This window comes from Dermacentor andersoni, chromosome 3 (assembly GCF_023375885.2).
Source record: "Dermacentor andersoni chromosome 3, qqDerAnde1_hic_scaffold, whole genome shotgun sequence".
Taxonomy (NCBI): Eukaryota; Metazoa; Arthropoda; class Arachnida; order Ixodida; family Ixodidae; genus Dermacentor; species Dermacentor andersoni.
The window spans coordinates 170,110,332-170,127,206 of NC_092816.1; positions in this window are offsets into that span (position 1 = coordinate 170,110,332).

Here is a 16,875-nt window from a genome sequence, read left to right on the forward strand (position 1 = left end):
GCATTTCAAGTTGGTTCATATTGAATATGTCCTGCACACAAGACTTAAGTATCTCCTATATTTTTATGTATTTTATCGTAATGTTTTGTCTAGCAATTATTTACAGTGAGTAAATCCTTTCATAGCCTTTTCCACGGCAGCAAACAGAAACCGTTTTCCAAGGCAGCAAACAGCGTGCGATCATAGCGAAAGTAAGCTTCCTACGGTGCCTACGCGCTGCATCTTTCTTTCTCGCTGGAGCTACAGCATCGCTCAGTACCTTAATTTGAACTTTTCGCGGACGCTTCGAGCAACAAGCGCGCACAAATGAATGTAAATAAACGCAACATTTTTTCTTTACACACGTGCGTTACTTCGCAATTACTCATCCAGTGCTCCTACAGCAACTTTATTTCTCACATTTGAAAAACGCAGTCGAGCAGGCTCAGCACATTGCGAAGCGTGCTTGTTGTATAGGCGCAGGACTTACAAAATACCGAAAGTAGAAATGAGCTCGCGATACAACGGTGCTCTAGAACACAATTTTGAATTCATAAACCAACCAAAATGTTTGGTTAAGCTGACCTGCCAAATCTCTCCGTTCCACTTGTTGAGTCAAGTGGAGGCGGACGTCTGTTAAAAGGTGGAGAAAGAGAGAGAGAAAGGCAAAGGAAAGACAGGGAGGTTAACCAGAGATTATCTCCGGTTGGCTACTCTGTACTGGGGGAGGGGCAAGGGGATGCAATAGGTGAGAAAGAAAGAAGGATAAAAAAAAGGAAAAGAAAACCTAAGCACACACAAGCACGTACACACGAACTATTTCTGTGCGCACTGTCACGCAGCCCGCAAAGGCGTTCCTAGTCTTAAGCAGTGTCACCGTACAGTCCTACGTCGCACACTGTATAGTCACAATTTGTCAGAAAGTGCCGTGTCTTTCAAGTATCGCAGCAGCGCCTTCATAGCGGATCGCGCTCATGTTCGCGTGGGTCAGGTTCCAAGGATCTTGTTTTTGGTCATTGGGCGCTTGTCCAGTTTGTCTAAGGTGGCTGAGAGGACTGCTCTTTGTGGTTTAAAACGACAGCACTGACAAAGATGCTCGATCGTTTCGTTGCACCCGCAGAAGTCACACAGTGGGCTGTTCGCCATTCCGATAAGGAAAGAGTAGGTATTTGAAAATGCTACTCCAAGCCATAGACGGACAAGAAGGGTGCAGTCACGTCGTTGAAGCTCGGGCGGAATAGGGAGCTGTAAATTAGGGTCCAGAGTATGGAGGCGTGCACTTGTGAAATCGGATGAATTCCATTGGGCTAATGTCAGGTCACGCGCAAGTGCGGAACGTTTTTTCGCTGCGTCGGCTCTCGAAAGAGGAATGGCAACAGTTGACGCCGTCATGGGCAGATCGGGCAGCTGCGTCTGCTCGATCATTGCCATGTATGCCACAGTGACTAGGCAACCATTGATATATTATATCGTGTCCTTCGTCAACTAGTCGATGGTGGACTTCTCTAATCTCTGGGACGAGCGGCTCATGTGATCCATGGCGCAGTGCTGAGAGTACACTCTGTAGGGCTGCCTTGGAATCATAGAAGACTGACCATGCGTGCGATGGTTCCTCCTTAATGAAATGAAGAGCCGCACGCAGGGCTACCAGTTCAGCAGCTGTCGTTGATGATACATGTGACGTCTTTAGCCGTATTTTGACGGATCTTCTTGGTATCACCACAGCGGCAGCTGCGCTTGCAGATGTGACTGAACCATCGATGTAAACGTGTACGCGGCCACTGTGCACCTCATGTAAAACTTCTAATGTGGCCTGCTTAATGGCAAACGACGGCATGTTGGCTTTCTTCGTGATTCCTGGGATGGTGAGGCGTATGTCAGGTATGTGTGCAGGCACCATAAAGGTGAGGATGGTCTTGCTGCAGGCATGTAGGTCGATGGCAATGAGGTACGATGGGCATCAATTATACGACTGAAAGTTGTGTGTGGCCTTTCTGCCGGTAGAGCGGCGAGATGGTGAGAAGGTAATCGGGCAACGTGCCGAATATGCGCCCTGAGAGCGTCGGTTGCCAAGTACGTTGATAATGGATGATCTTGAGCTATGACAATCGTTGCCGCTGTAGACGCACACCTCGGAAGACCGAGACACGTCCTTAGGGCTTGAGCTTGTAGTCCCTGGAGTACACGCAGGTTTGTTTTGCAGGTGTACCCAAGCACAGGGAGGCTGTATCTTGCGAAGCCGAGGAACAAGGCGTTATAAAGCTGCCGCATTGACCGCACCGAAGTGCCCCATGACTTTCAACCGAGAAATTTGAGGAGATGTATTATTGTGAATAATCTCTTCTTCAGGTATGAAACATACGGGCTCCATGATAGGTCGCGGTCAATAATTACCCCCAAAAAGCGGTATTTCCGTGCATTTTCTACTGCTTGCCCTTTGACTTTTACAGTGTAACGCTTCATTTCCTTCCGAGTGAATGTAACAAGGCAGCATTTCTCTGAAGACAGCTCTAAGTTCTGTTTTCGCAAGTACAGTGATGTTAGCGTAGCTGCCTTTTGTAGCCGTACTCGTACCTGCAGTCGTGTTACAGCAGACGCTCAAATGCAGATATCGTCGGCATATAGTGATACCTGAACTGTGTTGGGCAAGCATCGGACTAGGCCAACCAGTGCTAGGTTGAATAGCGTCGGGCTCAACACTCCGCCTTGCGGTACTCCACGGCACCTTTGGTGTTGAGTCGTGGCGCCATCCTCGGTCATCACGAAGAAATACCTGTCGGTCAAATAACTGCACAGCCACTGAAAAGTGCGGCCACCAATTCCGGCTTCAATCAGATATCGATGGCACATAAGCAGGATGGTTCGCAACGTTTTTTTCTGTTACCAACGAAGTGGCGGCTGCAGATTGAGTTTTCGCTTGGTTACCACGGTCCTCTGTCAGGGCTACGTAACACAATGTTACGTTTCGCCTACGACGCGCGGTATAGCCGGCGCGCATGCAACGGACGCCGGGGCTTCGTTCAAGGCGGAGGACATTTTGGCCCGTTCGACGCCGCCGCAACGCCTCCCCGCCAAGCGCGTCCAGGCGTGTTTCAATGCCACGTGTCTTCGTGTGTGCTTGTGTGTGTGTGTGCATGTTGGTGCCCACGCTTGTCAAAGCGCGGCAGCCGGGGAGAGGAGCTCCCCAAGTGTGAAGCGAGGAGGTCTGACCGGCGCCGGCCCGGCGGATGCGTCACTACACTCGTCCCAACGTGTCTCTCAGCCTGTCCGTGCCGCGGATCACGTGCGCCTCTGACGAGGCGTTCCTTCTTCCCCTCGACTCCAAGAGTATAAGAGTAGCTGCTTCCGGACGCCGAGAGAGGCTCCGATTTCTTCTGTTGAGTAACGTGCTCTCCCATCTCTCCACTTCGGTCGACCTGACCGGCCGCTCTTTTGCGATGCTAGAATAAACAAGTTGTTCTGTTAGCAGTCGAGTCATGCTTTGCCAGGACCTTCGGATGCTTCCAGTTGTGCCCCAGGCCGCCAGGCCAACGCTACCCTTGGGGCTTGCGACCCATTTGCAACAACGGGTGTCAGCGCTGAGATTGCAACAACAATTGCAGAGGAACAACATTGTCGCACTTTCTCGTGCGAGCTGCTGTGTTGTGGGGAATGCAAGTAGTTCGATTACCCAACAGGTTGAACGGCCCGTATCCAGCGCTCTCGCCTTTCCCCTTCATACTATCGCGATAGAAATCGGCGAAACTGAACGTTGTTATTCCGTCCTTCACGTTCATGGCAATTTACAACACAACAGTAGCGTCGATTGCAGCGTTTCTTCGTAGAGCGCGGAGCTATCGCGGTTGCCGGCGTTTCCGCCATCAGTATGAAGAGTGAGCCAGTAAGCGCTTTATGGCAGCTCGGCGGCGCGTCCGACTAGCGCAGAAATTCATAGCTCTCTGTCTGGGTGTTAAATGCGCAAAACACTTGCAATATGGACCAAAATCTAGTTAAATCGTTGTTTCGCAGTCGCAATCTGCATAGGCAACTGAACAAGGAAGCAGGGCTTCGCACTTACTCACTTACTGCCTCTTCGCACCGGCAGGTGGCGCTACGCGTCTTGCAAAACTCTAGAGTCTGACGTCCATAGCTCAGCTGACATTTATAGTGTCGCGCGCTCAAGGCGAGACAAGGATGGTTGCCCTGTGGAGTGTACAAAAGTCGGGAAGATGAGAGGCGTTGAATTGTACAGAAAGCTGTCGGATGGGTCGCCGTTTGACGAAGTTTCTTTTTGCCACTGATTCCAGGGACATATGGCACAATTTCCGGCGGTGATAGTGTCCAGGGCGATATGCTTCGTTGCGTAATTTGTGACACCTGAGCACGAATTGAAATATACATGTTTCCGACGGCCTTCCCAAAATGTAGCTGTAGCACGGGTATTAGAAGTATCCGGCAAAAGTTGGTTTTCATACGACTAACGCGTCTGAGATGAATCCGAAGTTTCTCCTGCGAAGATAGCACTTCAAGAGGCAGGCATATCGCCTCTGCTACAGTTCCTGAGCGGAAGGACTCCTCGTAAGGCCAAGACATACCCTAAGACCGTTATTTGATGCTGCCTTAAGACTTCTCTTGTTTGTGGGATACACTTTGTGAAAATTGATGGGTAGTACCGTAGTGTTCCGTCGACGAAGGCATTATGGAGGAGAACCATTGATCGACAACTGGTGCCCCACGGTGATAGGGCTAGATATCGGTAAACGTGTGACGTCGAGGAAATCTCCTGATTCAGTTTTTTCACTTGATGCGACAATGTGAGATATTTATCGATGGTCCCTCCAAGAAACATTTGTGTCTTGACGAATCTAGTGGTGCGACGACGGTACATTAGTGGATATATTTCCATAGTACTACGCGTGGAAGTCATTGCAACGCTTTTATCGGGGGCAATATCAGAGCCATTAAATTTAGGTAGTTTGATATATTTCCCAGCACTCTCCAGAGACGTTGTTGGATGGTCCTGCGCGAACTCATCGCACTCTAAATGCAGTTGTCGTCCGCATGGGCCAGGGCCAGGTTCATTCTCACATAGAGGGGGACTAAAGCAACATCTAATTACCTTTGAATTCTACAGACGACACATTCTAGGCGCGGCTCGTCTCATCCATTTCTTTCTTGTGGTCCTATCTGTCTTTGTGCTATCCCTTACAAAAAGAATTGTTGAAAGGTTATTGAAATATCATTGTTCAACGTCAACAAATGACCTTGAAAGATCATCGGGGAATTGTTGAAACATCATTGAGGAAATTGTTGACAAGTGTTGATAATTGGCCCGCGACATTCTGTCGAAACATCATTGTGGCCTCTCAATTCGAAAGATCATTGGCATATCGTTGAAACTATGGTGTACTTCAATGTTGAAAGCCCATTGAAGCATTGTTGAAGATGTGTTGTTTGTCAATGTTGAAAGCCAATTAACGTATTGTTGAAATGTGTTGTTCGTCAATATTGAAAGCCCATTGAAGTATTGTTGAAGCTCAAAATTGAAAGCCCATAGAGGTATTGTTGAAATGTTGTGTTTGTCAATGTTGAAAGCCCATTGAAGCATTGTTGAAGATGTGTTCAGTCTCAAAATTGAAAGCCCATTGACGTATTGTTGAAATGTGTTGTTCGTCAATATTGAAAGCCCATGAAAGAATTGTTGCAGATCTGTTGAACATCAACACAAATTATGTTGAAAGCTCTTTATGCCCCACTGGGTATTTGGCAGTGTAAACCTGCACTTTCCTTAAAATACTGCTGAGCTATGTTGCATATAATTACCTTTGATGTCACGTTGGTATGTTTGCTGTGATAGGGATACAATTTAAATACAGCCGTTTTGTATCGCAGGCCTTCGTCACCCTGGGCTCAAAAGCATGCTCCTAGATTGCCTGTAATAAACCATATTGTAAAACTGCTAGCAGTACTGTTATGCCACTTTTTTCAATTGTCAGAGTGAATGGTCCTCCACAAAATCAAGAGGGCTGAACTGATGCAGACAAAAACCACTTTTCTAGGTGAACTGTTTATTTGTAACCAAACATCTGTGTAAATGTACAACCATTTGTAGTTTGAGAACATCAGAAACGTCTTAAAAACTATTGCACAGTACAAACTTCCTGCAGCTTGACACCATAACAAAATTGAATACTGAAGATGTAGTCTGTGTGGTCCTCAAGTAAAACACATTTCCAAAAAAAATAAATTTTAATAAATAAATACCTAAATAAATAAATGTAGAAGCAGACTGACATGACTGTCAATAAGAACACTCAAAAAAGGTACTTGCTTTCTCTATTAGGCAGCCAGTGGTACTACTACCATGGCACGATTTGCTTGAGCCCACAGCACTCAAATGAGACCTGATATGCAGGGTGGTTATCTTTAAGTTCCATGGAATTTATAAAACACGAACTGTTGCAGCTAACATAATTCTAGATACAGAGTGCCAAACATTGATGATGATGATGTGTGGTGTTTTGTGGCGCAAGGGCCAGGTTTGGCCAAAGAGCGCCATGACAAGTGGTAGTGTTAACGATGTATTATGGAAGATGTGACTTGGCTGTAAAGTGGCCTAAAAATAGTCGCTGTAAAGTGCATAAAATCTACGTGCTATAAAATTATGGCGATGACTAATGACGAATACTATGAACATTAAAATCAATCGTAAAAGAATGATGCATTGTTTAAAATATGCAAGATGTTAAATTGATTACAGCACTACTGCCTCGGCAGAGTCCTTGAACCACAAGGGCCTAGAGGCATGTGCTATTCAAAATATTTATCGCAGCGGCATCCTCTGAAGAGAGGAAGCGCTACGAACGTGTGGGGCTACTAAGATGCAACACAACATCTTTCAAAAAACCTAAGACGGTGTTGGTGTCAAAGAGTGGTTCTGGACCAAGTAACATAACAGGATGAAGGGGGATGTGGTGCCGGTATGCGAAAAGAAATTGTTTTTTTCTTTCGGCTTCGCGACACTCCAGTAGGACGTGGAGGACGGTCAGCCTCTCCCCGCATCTACCACAGGTTGGAGGCTCGTTTCCCGTGAGTAAAAAGTTAAGTGTGCCAAAAGTGTGTCCTATTCTTAGACGGCAGAATAGGACATCTGTCCGGCGGGATATTGTTACAGGAGGCCAGAAACCTAATTGTGGCTTTATTACATGCAGTTTATTATTTGTATCCAGGTCCCACAAGCGTTGCCAGTAGTTTCGCAGTTTTCTTCTTAAGAAAGGCTTCAGGTCTGTGACAGAGACCGAAGGAGTAGGATTAACTGCATGCATTGAAATTGATGTGGCCATCTGGTCTACTAGAACGTTACCCTCGATGCCCCTATGTCCAGGCACCCAGCATATAATCACATGTTGGTTAGATATATATGCTTTGCACAGGACAGAGTAGAGTTCATTGATTACCGGATTTTTGTGGTTACAGAATGACATCAAGGCCTTCACAACACTAAGGGAGTCCGTATATATAATTGATTTCTGGATATTTGATTTCTTTATATGCTTTACAACCGACAAGAGTGCGTAGGTCTCAGCCGTAAAGATACTAGCTTCCGGATGCAGTACGTCGGATTCCGAGAAGGATGGACCGATGGCCGCATAGAACACCCCGTCGTGTGACTTCGATGCATCTGTGTAGAACTCCGTGCAGGAATATTTGTACTGGAGTTCCCGGAAATGCATTTGGATTTCAATCTCCGGAGCATGCTTTGTGACTTGCAAAAAAGATATATCGCATTCTATTAGCTGCCACTCCCAAGGAGGTAGCAGCTTGGCTGGAGGCATTAGGCGGAGCTCGAGGAGTGGGACATGCATTTGATCTCTAAGCTCCCTCACACGTAGCGAGAAAGGCTGTCTTACGGAGGGACGATTATGAAAGAGTGTAGCATATGTCATATCGTTAACGGTATTGAAACATGGATGTTGAGGGTTAGAGTGGACTTTCAGGAAATATCTTTGGCTGATGTATGTTCTTTGAAGATGGAGTGACCACTCATTTGATTCTACATACAAACTTTCAATGGGACTTGTTCTGAAAGCGCCAGTGGCCAGTCGGATTCCTAAATGGTGAACCGGATCTAGCATCTTTAGCGCGCTCGGGGCTGCAGAATGATAAATCACGGCACCGTAGTCCAATCGTGATCTCATGAGGCTTTTGTAAAGATTCATCAAACATTTTCTGTCGCTGCCCCATGTTGTATAGGATAAAATTTTCAGTAAGTTCATTGTTTTTAAGCATTTCACCTTGAGGTACTTTATGTGTGGAATAAATGTTAGTTTAGAGTCAAGTATGATACCTAAGAACTTGCGCTCTTTGTTCACAGGGATTTGCTGGCCATACATTTCGATATTGGGATCTGCAACGAGCCCTCTCTTTCTTGTGAAAAGCACACAAGAACTTTTGTTCGGATTCACTTTGAACCAGTTTTCGTCTGCCCACTTAGACATCTTGTTCAAGCCCTGTTGAACTTGCCTCTCACATACCGTAAGGTTGCAGGATTTGAAGCCTATCTGTATGTCGTCTACGTAAACAGAATAAAAAATGGCTGGCGGTAATGAAGCACGAAGGGTGTTCATTTTCACGATGAAGAGCGTGCAGCTAAGTACACCTCTTTGAGGTACGTCAGTTTCCTGTATAAAAGGTCGCGACAATACATTGCCGACTTTCACGCGGAATGTACGGTTGGACAAATAGCTTTCTATTAGGACGAGCATATTGCCACAGATGCCAATTCCCGACAAGTCTCTCAAGATTCCATAGCCCCACCTAGTGTCGTACGCCTTCTCCATATCGAGGAATACGGATAGGAAATATTGTTTATGTAGAAAGGCGTCGCGAATGTTTCCCTCAATGCGCACAAGGTGATCGGTTGTGGACCGCCCTTCTCTGAAGCCACACTGAAAGGGATCGAGGATATTGTTGAGTTCAAGGAAATGCACAAGTCTGCGGTTAACCATTTTTTCAAAAAGCTTACACAGACAATTTGTAAGAGCTATCGGGCGGTAACTTGCCGCCAAGGAAGGGTCTTTACCCTGCTTAAGAATAGGGACCACAATCGCATCTTTCCATGTGGATGGGAGGTATCCCGTAGCCCAAATAGCGTTGAAAAGCGTGAGTAGTGTAAGCTTGGTGTCAGTGTGTAAGTTTCTGATTATTTCGTACATGACTCTATCAGGTCCCGGTGCAGAGCTTTTGCATGTGTTCAAGGCAGCTCTCAACTCAGCAATACTGAACGGCCGGTTATAAGGTTCATTCTGTCTGGATTTTCGTGTTATTGGCTTACATTCTTCTATTTGTTTGTATTTCAAAAAGGATTGCGAATAATGGTTTGAACTCGACACGCTCTCAAAGTGTACTCCAAGTGAGTCTGCCTGATCTTTCAGTGTTTCACCTTGTGTGTTCACCAAAGGAAGTGAATATGTTTGTCGCCCGTTTATCCTATTAACCCTGTTCCAGACTTTGGCCTCATCTGTATAGGAGTTGACACCAGATAAAAACTTCTGCCAACTCTCTCTTCTGGCCTGTCGGCGGGTTCGCCTGCCTTTGGATTTTACTTTCTTGAAATTGATAAGATTCTCCGCAGTGGGGGAGGCGTGTAGCAACCCCCACGCTTTGGTTTGTTTCTTACGAGCGATCCTACAATCGTCGTTCCACCACGGGACACGCCGTTTGCATGCCAATCCAGGGTGTCTACCAAGTTGACATTTCCAAATTCCCCCAGTTTTCCAGGTTTTCCCTGAGTGCCATTGCAAATTTCCCTGAGTGATGCAGAACTGTGTTTTATGTCAAGACGGACTGAAACCATACCGCCTGATGCTGTTACTCTCTAGTAAGCACATGAAAAAAATAAAAAAGCGACTTAATCCAATTTGAATACTAAGGAGCCGTGTTTATGTTATTCAAAAACAGAATAGAAGGCAGGGGTTAGTAAAATGCACAACAAACAAAGTGTCTTCGAAACAAATTGCAAATGGGGTCGGACATTATCAAATACGAATAAAAAGGAGATGCATATAGAAGCAAATATTTTCTAATATGAACTATTTCTATCAACTGATAGAAACCTCGGTGGGATGAGGCCCGAACACTGTCACAATTGAGATTCTCTCTCAACAGCTCGTAAGTCAACCTCAACAGTCCTAACATACTCTCAGCCCGCGCACGACGCCCGAGCGTTGTGTTTCACTGCTTTAAACAGTTTATTTTGGTTTGGATGAGGGACACAAGCCAAAACTTTATGTTTTGAGCTCCAGCTCCTTCAAAACGGTGGCAGCAAGCATCTTTTCTCGTTTAATCCTCAATACGTAGGTCACTTCTGTTCTTGTCCGCCTTCCGCCACTCGTTCGCCCCAAGGACCATTTGAAGCGTCTTGATCAATTGCACAGTCCACGACCGATTTTTCGAACTCCCTAGGGGCCGCCAAAACGTCCGAAAAATCGGCCAGTTGGAAAAAAATAAATGCGTGTAATTTACTGCCCTTATGGGCTCAAACCGCCACAGGCACGTTCGAAAACGCTCTGAAGGCCTGTCGGTACACATATTAGGCATACCGGTGCTCGTACTCTGACAGGAAATACCGGGTGCCCGGGTGTATAATTAAGGAATACATACTGTGTTCCGTGGCAATAGCCCCTTCCCACGCTTGTTATGCTTCACTGCAATACTTTTCCGTAAGCTTTATCAAGTAACATTTCTGGACAGAGGCGAAGCTGACTTTCAGGAACCGGCATTATGCAGCGCACCGTGTTTTCTAAGTTTCTAAGCCAATCGCGAGGACCACTAAGGTGGAGTCCGTGCCATTGCTGACAGCAGCTAGTTCTTTAAATAAAAAACTCGGCACCCAACAGCAAGAAGCTTCATAGCGAACGTCGAAGCAGCTAGGCCTAGCGTTGCCGCAGTGGTGGCAACGGGTGCCAGCGGATCTGCGTGCGAGAGAGCCGGTTCGAGGTGGCGAAGTAATCAAAACGGCAGCGGTGGTGCCTTTGATTATTGCCGTTTGGGACCTGCGGTCACGGGAAAACGTCCGGAAAATCGGACGGCAAAGAGTTCTTGCGTCGGAAATTTCACACTTTCTGATACGTTGACTCTATGGGGTACGTGGCGGTGCCGCGAAGCCGTCCAAATTATCGGGAATCCGGAAAGTCGCTCGTTGACTGTGCACTGGCAACTCCTCCTGCCGACGACAGGGCGTCAAAGACGATTCATTATGATTCCTGTCTGCTACTCGAGCCAGCATTACCGCGACTTTCGACCGTTTCAGTAAAATTGCCGCTAATTTTCCCTGATAGAGGCCCAAATTCCCTGAGTTTTCCCTGACTTTTTCCAGACTACTCAAAATCCCTGAGAATTCCCGGTTTTCCCGCTCGGTAGACACCCTGCAATCCATTTACTTGTGATATACATTTAGTTGCGGCATCTATTATGAAGGCTGTAAAATATTCCACGGCAGCATCAATTCCTAACGAGGACATGTCATCCCATGATATACTAGTTAAGTTTCGGAATTTCTCCCAGTCTGCTGTCTCAATCTTCCACCTAGGAGCCTGTGGTGGATATTCGTCTTCCTTAAGTGTTCTTAATAGTATGGGGAAATGGTCGCTTCCGTAAGGATTATTCGTCTTTTCCCATTCGAGTTCAGGCAGTATGGACGGGGAAACTAAGCTCAGATCAGTTGGAAGAAAAGGAGTTGTTCGCAAGACAGTAATATGTGGGTTTCTTCTTATTCAGAAGGCACAGACCAGAAGAAAAAAGGAACTGTTCAATAAGACGACCTCGCGCATCTATACGAGAGTCTCCCCACAGGGAGCTGTGCGCATTGAAATCGCCAAGAACAACATAAGGTTCTCGCAATTGATCTATAAAGGATTGGAATTCATGTTTCGTTAATTTGTAATGTGGGGGTATGTAAAGAGAGCTAATGGTGATGAGTTTGTTTAGGAGAACAGCTCGAACCGCCACTGCTTCAAGGGGCGTGTGTAGCTGTAAACGCTGACAGGAGATACCTTTATGAATAAAAATGGCAACACCGCCTGATGATACGACAGCATCATCGCGATCTTTGCGGAACTTGACATACGGTCGGAGAAAGTTTGTGTGTTTTGGTTTTAAGTGTGTTTCCTGTAAAGACAGCACTTTTGGATTGTGTTTATGGGTGAGTTCTTGCACATCGTCGAGATTCCTGAGAAGACCTCTGACATTCTATTGGATGATTTGTGTATCCATATTTAAAGAAAAATTTGTGCTGTGTTTACGGAAACGGAGGTGATGCCTTAGGTTACAGAGCTCTTTCGAGGCCCTGGAACGGGAGTTCTGCCCTTTCTGGAGCGTTCGAGGGAGCCTCGCCGCTCCTTAGGCGTTTGTTGCGCCTTGAGGACATGTGTAGTGTCCATTGCCTCTTGTGAGGCGCCGGACACATGCTCTTGCGAGCGAGAAGTTACCAGGGAAGGTCCCGCCTTGGAGGGCAAGACCCCTGCGCCCACCAGCCCGGAGGTCGATGGGGCACCCTGCGGGATTTGGCTGCGCCGGCTGTTGCCAGCGCTGGAAGGGGCCGTCGATGTTGGGGCAGCCTCGGCTGCGCCCACCTTCGGGGTCGATGGTCCCCTCTGCTGTGTTGACGGAGCAGCGCTAGCTGCAACCGCCGCGGGGGCAGATGGCGTATCTGCCGACTCACTGCCTGTGGGTCGGACAGCCACCGGAGGCCGTTGTGACGCTGCCCCCATACGCGCCACATCGGCAAAGCTGCTCTTAGACAGGTATGGCACCCGCCTACGTGCCTCTTTGAAAGATATGTTTTCTTTGACTTTGATTGTCACAATCTCTTTTTCTCTTTTCCAGGACGGGCAGGACCGCGAGTATGCGGCATGCTCGCCCTCACAGTTCACACAATGTGGAGTGTTCTGGCACGTTTCGGAAGAATGTTCTTTGTCACTGCACTTGGCACATGTCAGCCGGCCTCGGCAGTTCTGTGAACTGTGGCCGAACCTTTGGCACTTAAAGCATCTAAGAGGATTGGGCACGTATGGCCTAACACGGAGTTTGATATAACCGGCCTCGATGGACTCGGGGAGGACACTAGAACCGAAAGTGAGTATCAGGTGTTTAGTCTTGATCTCTTTACCATCTCGCCTCATCTTAATTCGCTTAACATTTATGACATTCTGTTCGCTGAAGCCCTCCAAGAGTTCAGCTTCAGTGAGCTCTAGCATGTCATCGTCCGAGACAACGCCGCGGGTAGTGTTCATGGTACGGTGCGGGGTTACTGTTACTTGGGTCTCCCCAAATGACACAAGTTTCGGCAGTTTCTCGTATTGCTTCTGATCGTGGAGCTCCAAGAGAAGATCACCACTTGTCATTCTCGACGCCTTATATCCTGTTCCAAAAACTTCAGTTAAAGACTTCGAAACAAGGAACGGTGAAATGTTGCGCACTAGTTTGTCTGGGTTTTCCGAGTGAATCACATGGTATCTAGGAAAGTTCTGGACTTGTCGTCCGAAAAACTGAAAGAGGTCTTCGGTGCGCCCTCGTTTGTGAGGGCGATCAGGGAGTTTAGGAAAAGCGTTTTCCATAAGTACAGTAGAGTTTTCGACCGCGATGCCGACCACCCACCATGGGGCCCAACAGGGGGACGTGACAGGAGTTCCTGCTAGAGAAACCCTGCCAACGCCAGCCGTACATCGCTGCTATAACCAAATAGAGCATAACCAAGGCTGGCTAGCTACACAAGGTAGCTAGCCGCCGGGAAACCTTGCCGCCGGGAAACTAGGAAGTGAGGAGAAGTGATGAGAAGACAGGAAAGATGAAAAGGCGAGAGAGAAAGACGAAGACTAGAGAGGAGGACAGGAAAAGGCGACTGCCGATTTCCCCCGGGTGGGTAAGTCCGGGGGTGCCGTCTACGTGAAGCAGAGGCCAAAGAGGTGTGTTGCCTCTGCCGGGGGGCCTTAAAGGTCCGAACACCCGGCATCGGCTCAACCCCCAGGATCCCCCTTTCCCCGAACACGGCTAAGCCGCGCACGGCTACAAGCGGGAGGGGCCAACCTTCATGTGCTCGGGTACGTGGTGTCGCAACACACCAAACGCCCGCTTGCGCAGACGCCCCTGCGGGGATGACAAACATTACTTGCATGAGAAATCAAGACACCATAGTCAGCTGATTAAGAAAAACTCAGTTCCTAATAAAGTTTTTACGAATTGTAGACGGTAATTTTACAAGGTGTATGCACCTAGAACGAACTTCCAGAATGACACCAGTAACAAGACACATGCCATCAAACTGGCTGTATAAATGCACTGCTGTAGCACTTTTTTGTTAACAAAACGCACTGTTATGCATTGAAGCACAAAAGTAACCGGAATGCCCATGTATTTCTCTCACATTTATGGAAAAATCTCGCAACTGGTGTCATCCTGGAAATTAATTTCAAGTGAATATGTCTTTCAAACTCACTGGCTACAATTTGCAAACTGAAATATGTGCCGTGATGTTTAAGTTAATTAATAAATTTATAAGAATCAGTTTAATGTTACCATTTCTTGTGCTAGTAATGTCCACCTCTGAGTAATCCAGCTCAAGAACAAAAATTATGCTACCTGGCACAGACAACTTTAAAAAAAATCTGTAAAACTGAAAAATGATCACTGTACAATCCTTATTTGTTGGTTGAATGGTGTGTGCCAATTTCAGTAAACCTTACATACTTCTGAAATATGGCAATCACAATAAGTGATGCTTATGGGAGCAGTTTATTATGCTTCATTGCTGTTGCATGATCCAGTTGCGTGTTCTGCCATGATAACGTTCCTGCGCAGGTCATTCCATATCAAGCGACTTAATAATATTAACTACTTCAGATTTTATATGAAAGAAAAAACAACTATAAGTGATGTGCTGGAATAAAACAAAGTTACTCCTTTTGCGAGTTGCATTTCAATTTTATTCACTGTCACAAAAAAATAACGAAAGAATTCAGAAAAAGATATGGTTTCATGCAAACATGAAAGGCACATCATTGCCAATACCGGAGATTTTTTGTTGCATTTTAAATTTAAGCCGACTTATACCTATTAATTTTTACTCATGTATTTTAGATAGCAATAAACCATTTTTACAAAGTTATGTAAAATGCAGTTTTTATTGAACTCTGACAATGGCACAGATGCACTTGCAGGTGTGCGATTCCATGCCGAATCGACCAGTGTTTTTTTGACACCACACATATAGCTGAAACATTGCCACATGTTTACTAGAGTTCAAAACTCGTTACCCACTTTTATTTATTTTTGCTAGATATTTTGTAGCATTTTGGTGACAGTTTAGTTTTCCTGCTCAGCTGAGCTAGAGGACATCAATCAACATTCTTTTTCAAATGCACATTGTATTGATCGAGGCCTTCAAATGGTGTGCGTGGAAATACGGTGAAGTGATGCAACTGCCAAAACAGCCAATTTTTCAAATATTTGAATACTTCAATTGCTTTTGGCACCGGCAAAAATGAGTCAAATTGCAATCCGTTAGATTTCTTTTCGTAACGAAAAATTCACAGGACAGAAATTAAATACAGAATGGTAGCCCAGGTGACATAGTATAGCAAAAAAATATGTGAAGCTTTGAAGGTTCAGCTGATCGCCTGTAAAAAAAAAACAAATTCTAATCTTTTGCAAGAAGCTTCATGTTGAAGGAAAAAACAGCTTTCGTAGTTGGCCAAAAAATATGTGATACATTATTGGATAGCTCTACGTGTCTGCTTTGCATGTGTGAAGTTAAAAAAGGCATTATTTTTAAATGCGAGAAATTCTTTTTTGAAATTTTGTCAGCACCGACTTTTCTCGAATGTGCGCACAGCTTGCCGGCTGGGAATGCAGACGACGAAGCTGGCTTTGTCTCCACACAGATGACAGAGAAGCGGTGTTAGGGTCCGCATTTTATTGCCAAGGGACACATGCTCTAACGCAACGAGGCTTGTGTTTGGTGTGGGCCAGGTAAACCGTACAGCCATTGCACATAAACTATCAATAGGAGGTCTGTTAGAAAAGTATCCGACCTTTGGCTGAAGAAAAAAAAAAAAACTGGCATAACTGGAGCGTTGGAAACCTAATCACCCTCAAAGTAGTCTCCTTGGGACTCCAGCCACTTCTCCCAGCAGTGCTGCCATTGTTAGAAGCATTCCGAGAAGGCCTCTTTCCGAATGGAGTTTAGCTCAGCTGTCGTTGCAGCCATAATGTCTTCTCTTGTCTGAAATCGCGCTTCTTTCAATGGCCTCTTGATTTTGGGAAATAGCCAGAAGTCACAGGCGGCCATATCAGGAGAGTAAGGAGCCTGTCGAACTACAGGAGTCTGGTTATTCGCCAAAAATGTCTGAATCAAGTGCGAGAAAAGCATTGTTGTCATGGATGCGCCAATTTCCTGTTGACAACTTCGGTATCTTGTGCCACACAGCATCACATAGGCCATGGAGGATATCCCTGTAGTAGTCTTTAGTGATTGTTTGACCCTGTAGTGCGTACCCGTGGTGTACCACACTGCGGGAGTCAAAGAGAGCAGTCAGCGCAACACTTTGACGTTGATGCGCACTTAGTGGTCTTTGGTTGGTGACGTGGAATGCTTCCACTGTAATGACTGGGATTTGGTTTCCGGGTCGTAAACATACACCCAAGACTTGTCACCAGTGATTATGGTGTTTATGAAGTTGGGGTCACTGTTTGTGGAATCCAGCATGTCTGCTAGACTTCAACACGAAGTTGCTTTAGCTCCACCATGAGCAGCTTGGGAACGAATTTCGGTGCAACTTTCTTCATGGCCAAATCTTCGGTGATAATGGAATGTGGATAAAATGTGCTGATGCCCACCTCTTCCACAATTTCTTGGATAGT